Genomic DNA, 9404 nt, shown 5'->3' with positions numbered 1-9404 from the left:
GTACCTACACTAAAAAAAGAGGCAAAACATTAGAAAAACGGGGAGAAGGGCCCTCTTGATCTGCTAAAATTTATTCAGCAGTATAGGTTGGAAAATTCTGTTCCCAACATTGTAATTTAGATAAGATTTTTTTTTAAAATTTCAATCAGTGTCGCTAGTTGCGAAAGAAGCTTCTCAAAATTGAAGTTGATAAAAAATTATCTTCGTTCTACAATGAATCAATTAAGACTACAAAATCTTGCGATATTGACAAAATAACAAGAAATTACAAATAATATAAATTTTGAGAGCATTATACACAATTTTTCTAGTATGAAAGCTAGAAGAGTAGATATCATATAAATATATTTACGAGTGCATACAAATATGTCTAAAAAAATTTACTCTGTGTATTAATTAATATTGATTAAATAACGTAATAATTTATTTATGTGTAATTAACACAATTTATTTATTTATTAATTTATAAAAACCACTATTTGATTGACTTATAATAGAAAGGGCGGCAAACTGGAGATCGCCCCGGGCGGCAAAAGTTCTAGGTACGCCACTGCTTTTAAAATGCATTCTGCTAAGAGAATTAGACATATTCGATGATAATAATAATATATACATATAAATAAAATTATATATCACCTCGCGGTATATTGAACTTGGTTGTACCCGTAAAAATTTAATTTTATTTAAGATAAAAGAGAAAAAAACTATGTAGTGCTGATAATACTTTGTGATATAGAAATATATATCATAAAGTTTTATCAGCAAACAGGTAAATGTTATAAAGAAAATTAGTTGGTAATGAGTGGACACTTAAACTAATGTAATGGTCGATGCATACAAAGAGCGTCTCATTCACGGTTCTATTTATTCCCTTTTTGAAAATGAGATTAAACACAACGGCGATCCAGTGTGTAAAAAATAATTACATAAACATACAATAATATTATATATTTTTTTTTAAAATTGCTATGTTTTTACGAAAAAAAACTTTACTGTAGGATAGTTAATTAAAAGATTAAATTTTTGTTATTGAAAAATAATTCAGATCTCAGTGGTCGCAAATTGTAAACATCTAAGAGAAGGTGTGTGAAGTTGTGCCGCCTTACATATTACACTGTATAAGAATACTACACTAAGACTACTATCGTAAGCAGTGTAATCTATTCTCATTCGAACTAAACGGAATGAATGAATGATCGTACATTTATTTCTCGTTTCTTTCATTAAAGTTACCTTGTTACGTACTTTGGCTGGTACGTTCTGTGGCTGTTGCATGAACTACAAGGAAGGCTTCACTTTAAGCGTCGCCGTATCACTGCTGTGTAATCAGATGTTAAAAACATAGTCACATTTTACATTCCATCTTTTAGAACTATAGCGTATCTGCACGAATAGGCCGGAGTGAAGATTTAAATACTTTCTAATAGTTTTCAGAGAGCTTCCGGATACGTTACGTGTTGAAGATGGTGATGTTTTTCTCATCTTTTATGGAACTATCAGGACTTTACCAGGTTCATTTCCGGTTCGGCGGCTTCAGGAAGAAAGGGTTCATCGTGAAGATTCCTTTCTCTAGGACGTAGACCAGCTTCTCTTCACTGGAGTTCCATTGTCCAAAATTCAAATTCCTTCATTCTCAACTCTTCAACGCTTTTCTTGCCTAACTTGGTGCTAAATTCAACCATAACAACAGTGAAGTTAGTCTTGGAAGTATGTATAGCGCGACTAACGTCCTTATAAAAAGATTCTACTTCGTAGAAATTCGAAAAATGACCTTAAGCAAATATCGTTTGGATATTCTGAGTATTATGTAAACGACCCGGCTCGAAATATTATCGATGGTAATAATATTGTTAATGAGAGACTTGGGACTAGAAATTCGAAACCACCTTGGGAAAGTTGGTCGCCTTCTCGTTGGTAGAGTAGATTCCTGTATTTTAGGGTTATCGTATCACCGAGGAACTGCCAGCCTAATCTTATCACAAGGGCTTGATCGGGTTTTTATTACGAGAGCCAGTCATCGACGGGTTAGGCAATTTGGCATCTACTTAGAATCCTTAGCACCCTCCGCTCCGCCGTCACCATGGCTGCTACGCTCACGAGGCATAGCGGAACTGCCGGAGACTCGGGGCCTAGTCATTATGTTATTTATCAATAGGAGACTGTGCCAATTCTCGCCACGCTTGTCTTGCGGGTTGGGCGATACTGCAGTCCATCGTCTAAATATTGTTTCCTTTGTCATCTCTTACGGCAATCAATGGAGGAGAGAGAAGGTGACTATTCTATACGCTGCTATAACTACGGACAGCAAAAAATCCTGAAGTATATTTATACTAACTACTACTACTAAGCATAATAAAAAATAAATATAAAGAGATAGTAACATAATTAAAAAAAAGATTTTAAGGTGCTGAGTTGTATATAAATCACATATAAAAGCTATGTAAAAAGACTATTTATATTTTTACAATGTAAATCAAATATTCTTTTGAGTGATATAAAGTGTTAGTATTTTATTATTGGTAATTCTTCAAAATATGAATGGAATTCCAAAATAAATTGTGACGTTTTTTTGACTTTTTCCAATGTTTCTAAGAAAATGATTTGGTATTTTTTATAAATTGATCAACTAAAAGGATTTGTGACCATTCCTTATAAAATTTAAATTGCTCTATACAAATTGCTTGTGTAGTTTGGATTAAAATCCCAACATCAATAGAATGCCGAATTCGGAGCTGAGATGAAAAGCACAATTGATTTTACAAAAGACTCTTTGAGATATTTCCTGTTGATTCTTAATTAGTTTAAGATTGCCATAATACAAGGGAGCTAACAATCAACCGACGGAGCGAGACAAAAACCGGAACGCGCTAAAGTTCCGCTTAAAATGGCGGTCTTCATTCTTTTATTCAATCTACAATACTCCAAATTCAAATGACATTCTATTGATATTGAAAAAATAACTTTTCTTTCACAAAAACTACACAGACAAACACTTGTATTACTGATTATGGAGTCAAGGGTTCAATGAAATTACTACCACATGGGATTTTGATGTAAAAAGTTGTGCTTCATCTACACTATGCGGATATATGACTCGTAGAACAGGTCACACGGGTGGTAGCAAAAAATAACGTCTGTTCTTTTTGCCCTGTTAACAGAAATAGAAGTCGTACTGGATTTCTTCATTCATTATTATTTTTTTAAAGGCAACGGCTATGAGACCATGTTGACCAAATGTCAGTTACAATTTTACTTTTAAAACATACGTTTTTGTGACTGATGTAAACATTTAGATATGGTTTAAAATTTCGTAAATTAATGTTATTTTACATGTGTATAAAATTTTATTTTTTGTAAATCTATTTAGCTATATACAGTTTACTTCTAAGAACGCCTTCTAAGAACTCTTTCTCAAAATGAAAATTATTCTACTATTTCTTTTCAAAGTATTTTTACTACTTTTCAAATATTTCCTAAGAAATAACAAACAATTTAACATATTTCAAAAATGAATGTGATTTATTTATTTTAAATACTCACGCCAACAGCTAAACCATATACATTAGTTTTGTTTTAGTATAAATATATATATGTTTGCATAATGTGGGCGTACTGGTCAGAATTATGATAGCTTATATCTAAGCGTTAATTATTGAATAATAAACCTAATAAAATAAACCTACTCTACGTTAAATTAGTTATAGATAAGATACTTTACTTTCTTTATGGCGATATTATAAACGATTAAAAGTAAATAATTTAAGAAGGTCTAATGCATTTTAATAACAAACTAATTATAATTGTTTTAATTATTTTCGAAAAAAGCAATATGTTTAAAGACAACTGTACTGAAATCAAATTAAATTAATGAACATAAACAAAAATAAAATTTATATTTTCGTGAAAATTCGGAGGCTCGATTAATTAAATTCATCCTCTAAGCTTAGCCTAATTGTGCCATCCATCATAATACAAAGTGGAATTCCATTGAGCTGACAAAATGAAAATTGATGATTTCCGTACAACGGATCAATTTTTTGTTCTTATTTTAAAAGACGCTCAAGTTTAATTTCGGTAACGGAAAACATTTAAAGTAGAAAATAGTTAAAAGAGAACAAAACTTTTTGGAATGACAAACTTCTAAGTTTTTTTTTTTAATCGTTTTAATGTGGCAAAGATAACTGACGGCTATGGGCCCTGATCGATCATTTATTAAAAAGGTCCGATATGGTTTTACTAATATTCAATGCTTCGACAGTGATAATAACGTTTATGATTTCTGTATACAAAATAAATTAGATACCAATCGTTCGCTGAAGCGATCTGAGAGCGTAGTGGCCTTCCATTTCGGTGAAATAATAGTAAGTAGCGGCGAAACCGATACTCCCCGGGGCCCTAGAGTTTTGATATCTAAAATAAAAGTTCCTTAGGACCCTGGTCCCCTGCAATCTTTGAACCCACCGAATCTGCAAACGCTAGTTGGGTAGTAGTGTAAGATCGAAAAAAGATACTAATAATTTTATATTTTAGTTAGTTTGCAGAATTAATAGCATATTCTTTGAACAAAGTATAAAGTATGCAGAAATGTTTGGTTTCCAAAAAAGATTTAAACAAATGGAGACGTATATAGGCCGCTTCCTAGAATTCTATAAAGGCGGACTATATCCAGCAGTAAACGTTTTATAGCTGAAATGATAAAGATGATGATGATTAAAAACGAGGTTCAGTAGAAAATGGGTGTGCAGTAAGTATACGTGTACGATTTGCTTTGTACATTTAGTCAAATTCCGTCGAATATTGAATGACCTGAGACATTTGTCTCAATGACAATACGAGTGAATTTAGACGGGATAAAAGTGGTGTATTTTTTGCGTCCGTATCGACCTACACTGTTTCCTTATTGACATTGACAGCCTGACTTGAGGGACAAGGAAAGTGTTGAGCCTAAACCTTATGTACGCAATTACATCACAGCCAATATTACCCAATTTTTAAAGTAGTGCCCAACGATTTCAATCTTTCAAATTTCTTTTTCGTTTCGAGAATGTTAAATTAGTTAAAAACTGATTCCACTTATAATAGTTACAAAGAAAAGAACTTTACAGTCTCGTTAATTTCGAAAAACTTCATTCGAGAATCTTCGAATCGACATATATAGATATAAATATGACAGCCTATGAAGTAGATTGAGGTGGTATTGAACCAGTTACATTTGACTGTTAGATAGTGACTGTTTTAAAAAGAATGAAGGTGTAATAGTCGCTCTTTCCACAGATAAATTAAGAAAGGGTCATAGTGCTAAAATAGCTGGATAAGAAAAATACAAAATGGCACTTGAAGCTGAATAATAATGGTTTTTGACAACAACAATTTGTAAATAAATTGTAATAAATCATTTTTAAATTCACACAAAAAACAGTTTTGGCAATTTACGAAAGAAATAATGTTTTGTGTTCAGCTTCGGAATTTTATTTTTTATTTTGTATTACAGATATAAAAGCGGAAATGTACAAGAAATAATTGTGTCAAAAACAGTGCAACACAAAGTAAACGTTGCGGTATAAATTACGATGCAATTTAATGTTCGAAACCATTTCGTTCAGAAGAGTTCCATTACTTTTGTTTATAGATACCATAAGCTGTGTGCGAGAGCTGTTCTAGTAATTCCGAGGGCTTTGGCTCGGAATTTATTGGATCGGAACATGTTGTGGATAGTTATTAACCTTTACTCTCACACCGCCTCCAAACATTCCATCTTGACGTATTGCTTTTAAAAGACTTTAATCCGTTGAGTACAAATTCTTAACGGTATTATAAACTAAACTTTTAAATATTGTAAATAGTGCTTAGTTTTGTTGGTTTGCACAATTTCCATAAAAGAAATAGTGATTAGCATTATTATTGACTATACGACTTCTGATTTCATGTAATAAATAAATGATTAGTTATTTCCAAAATCACCACCGTAATTCAGATCTTTTCAAACATCTAAAATATTATTTATAATAATAGATATAAATTGAGAAAGAAAATAAGCTTATCTTTATTTAAAAGACGACTGCATATTTTAATAAATATAAATGTAATACAGCCTTTTAAAGTAGTCAGTATTTTGTGAGCGAAATGCAAAATACTATTCACTTGTCTCTCATAAATAAAACATGATTATATATATGTATATATATGTGTATGTCTTTTTGGGAAGGCATATGCCTTTTAGTAGGCGTCCATAGGGTAAACCGATGAATGGTTACTGCCAAATTACATGTTCTAGATGTATTTCTGAAATGATACGCTGCCCCATGCCCGCTTCGCGTGGCTCTACGACTGTACTGTACGAGTAATTTTATAAAATTTATAGTTAAAGTTTATTATTTAGCATTTTTAGTTGGAAAATTTTCTTTTGAGTGAATTTATTAATCGACCTCCCTGCGAATATGATTTTGTAGAATCGATTCTTAGCTGAGCTCTACTTCGCGGAAGGAATGTTATCGACAAATTTCAAGTATCTAAGCCCAATGTTTCTATAGAGATGAGTGAGAACATAGGCGGAAATCCGCTATATATCAATCTTTTATATAGATTCTGTTGTTGATAATGTTCTTGTTACTCCATAACATTACCGGGTGCACAATTTTTTTTTTATTCACCAAATCCTTTCAATAGTTTTTCGGACGTAATTGCCGTTTGAAATAAGACCGCCCTTTGCCCTTATTTTGTTTTTATTTCTATTTATGTCCTGTTGATCTTTGTTGAAGTGTTGACAAATCTGTATAATAAATGAACCTAGGAAAAATTTTCTCGACACACTGAATGCGCGCTGTCCTTTCCACGTGAGAGACGCCGAGAGCACAGCTAGATCCATTCTATGCGAGTATTGGAGCGTCTCCGCTTTTCACACAGCTACACCCGTGTTCGCAGAATATATGTTTTTGAATTATTTTTCTGAATTAAAAAACACGTCTTAATTTAGTTACGAAATTTTAGTTTAGGTGTTCAAGCAATCTATAATTTTGTCTTTAAAATGTTAATTCAGTCATTTCAATAATGTGAGAGAGATTTAGACTTACAAACAATGATTCTTTTGCTTAAAATTTTAAGTTTCATTTACAAACGTATCATTTTAGATCCAAGCCCACTGCAATTATACGACTTAATTTTAAGATATTACAAAAATAAGTATTTCCTGTACAATTTAAAAAAAACTGCTGTACAGGATATAACGATCACGAGTTAATTAGTCTAGCTTTAAATCATATAACAGGAATTTTATGATTTTTTTAAATTAAATTAAACATAAATAACATCCAAATAATACGGGGTTATTTTTTTAATTTTTTTTACTATTACTGTTCGATTATCGTATGTTTTTTTATTAAGCCAACATATGTATAGCTAAAATTTTTTTTTATATTGGCGTTTATAATACAATTACAGTATTTTACAATTAATGTCCGTGTAAATAAGGACATTATTTACGTTTATCTATACAACAAACGCGGGCTAGAATCTTTATTTCAGTTTCACTTCAAATTTCTTCAGATTATTATTAGTACATTGTTTATTATCGCTTACTGTTAATACATTGCTTATTATAAATCACTATTAATACATTGCTAATTATCTGCTCTGACTTGTCTATCTATTACATATTTATTTTATATTTGGTATTTTTAATACTTACTAATCTTCTAATCATATTTACTAATTCAATTTACAATTCAACGTATATTATTATTCAAAATATGTGTGCATGCCATCTATTGCTCGAATAGATGGCACACTGTCTCTCTGCAGTTCTTAATGTATATTTTGTCTTTACAAACTTAGCTTTTACTATGTTTATACTCTAAAAGCATCATCTTAATCTAAGTGCGTGCCATGCTACATTGCCGAGCAAGTGCCTCTGTATAGTTTTATATTCGAGGGTGAGGAGAGACGGCATAAGCGCCCCGTCTGAGATAATCTTGGGTGTCGAGCCTAGGTTTTATCTAATGCTCTTCACCCGTGTCTGGCGAACATTTCGGTTCGGATTGGAGCGAACGGCCCGAGTCGCCTAGTATATGTGACGCCCAGACAGCATAACGCCAGGGTGCCTCTATCACCGGCCCATCGCTCACTACTGATCCCACTTGTACATTGATTCGCTTAAGCTTTACCTCTTTTACAAGTCCTGTCACCATGTCCGTATCTTCAGGAACGCCAACTCGGGTGCATATTTGTTTTAAAAATGACATGCTCATTTGTAACGCTTCTAAAGTCAAATATCATAGGCACCTGGGTCGGGCTAACGTCCTATTACCAGTGACTTTTTTTAACAGGGCTTTTGTTTTGTCCCATCCCGAAGGAAACAGTCGGCGCTCGCGCCGTCCATTGGCGCCTTTCTCCACCCGAGCGAGACGCGGAAAGTTTTCTCGTGCGTTAGAAAGAGACGGAACAATAGCATTCCGCGCCTGACCGGCAAGCCGACGAGCCAAATGAATCCAGTTTGGTTGTTGTGTATTGGTGAGATAGTTGTGTACAGTTTTTATGATGCGAGTTTTATTTCCGCAGTTTTAGTTAAATAAATACATTTACTTGTGGGTGAAAAAATTGTTGCATAAATTTGACAATAACTATGAGTTGAATTGGAACTTCTGAGTACATAACGAATAATAATAAACGGTAAGTTAGTTTTAATGCAAGCTATCCCTCTCGTCCCTCTTTTAAGAATGCAGTATACCTTTGTATTTGACTCCTGCGCACCTTGTGTGTTATTCAAGAATGAAGACATGTTAGAAAAACGGGTTAATACTTATATAGAGATCTTCATATAACATCGTTTTGATACAAGAAACGTTCCTGAATTATATCACGTAATGTTTTATTTATGAGGAACAAATAAATACTAATTTGCTTGTCGCACACCAAAACATTAACTACTTTAAATAACTGTATTGCATTTGGCATTGATAAAATTATGCAGTCGTCTTTTAGTCAAAGTTAAGTTAGTTTATTCTCTTCAATTATTAATTATCTAATATTTCAGATAAAAGTTTATATATTGAAAAGAATTTGACTTACAATGGTCACTTTGAAATGACCGATCATTTATTTATAAGATGAAATGTTTTCTCCTTGACTTTAGAAATAACGTACGAACATTTGTAACAATTACATTATTTGCAGTAATTTATTTTTGTGCGTTTATTTAAAATAGCGTAACATAAATATAAATTACCAGGATCGTGCAAAAATGGACTATTTAAAATAATGTATCGGAGGTCTGTTGTGTTATTTTTGGACCATTAAGCTTTAGTTAATATATTAAAACCCATTGAGCACATTATACGTTTCAATGTAATAATTTATTATATACAATATTATAATGACAGTTATTTTGAAACTATAAAATAAACATTTAA

General features: G+C 32.2%; 1 protein-coding gene across 2 annotated transcripts in view; it reads left to right on the top strand.

Annotated features, from left to right (window-relative positions):
• Window positions 1-8509: 8509 nt before the first annotated feature.
• The window catches only part of boi (brother of ihog), a 79477-nt gene continuing 78582 nt past the window's right edge, over window positions 8510-9404 (top strand). For both annotated transcript variants that reach the window (XM_068772574.1, XM_068772566.1), the window contains exon 1: window positions 8510-8664. The gene's annotated coding sequence lies outside the window, so the exon portion shown is untranslated. The remainder of the gene's footprint in view (window positions 8665-9404) is intronic.

This window comes from Battus philenor, unplaced genomic scaffold (genome assembly GCF_028537555.1).
Source record: "Battus philenor isolate CCGP_79_NKW_IND1 unplaced genomic scaffold, ilBatPhil1.0.hap1 SCAF_11, whole genome shotgun sequence".
NCBI lineage: Eukaryota > Metazoa > Arthropoda > Insecta > Lepidoptera > Papilionidae > Battus > Battus philenor.
This window is presented reverse-complemented; position numbering and strand designations above follow the sequence as displayed.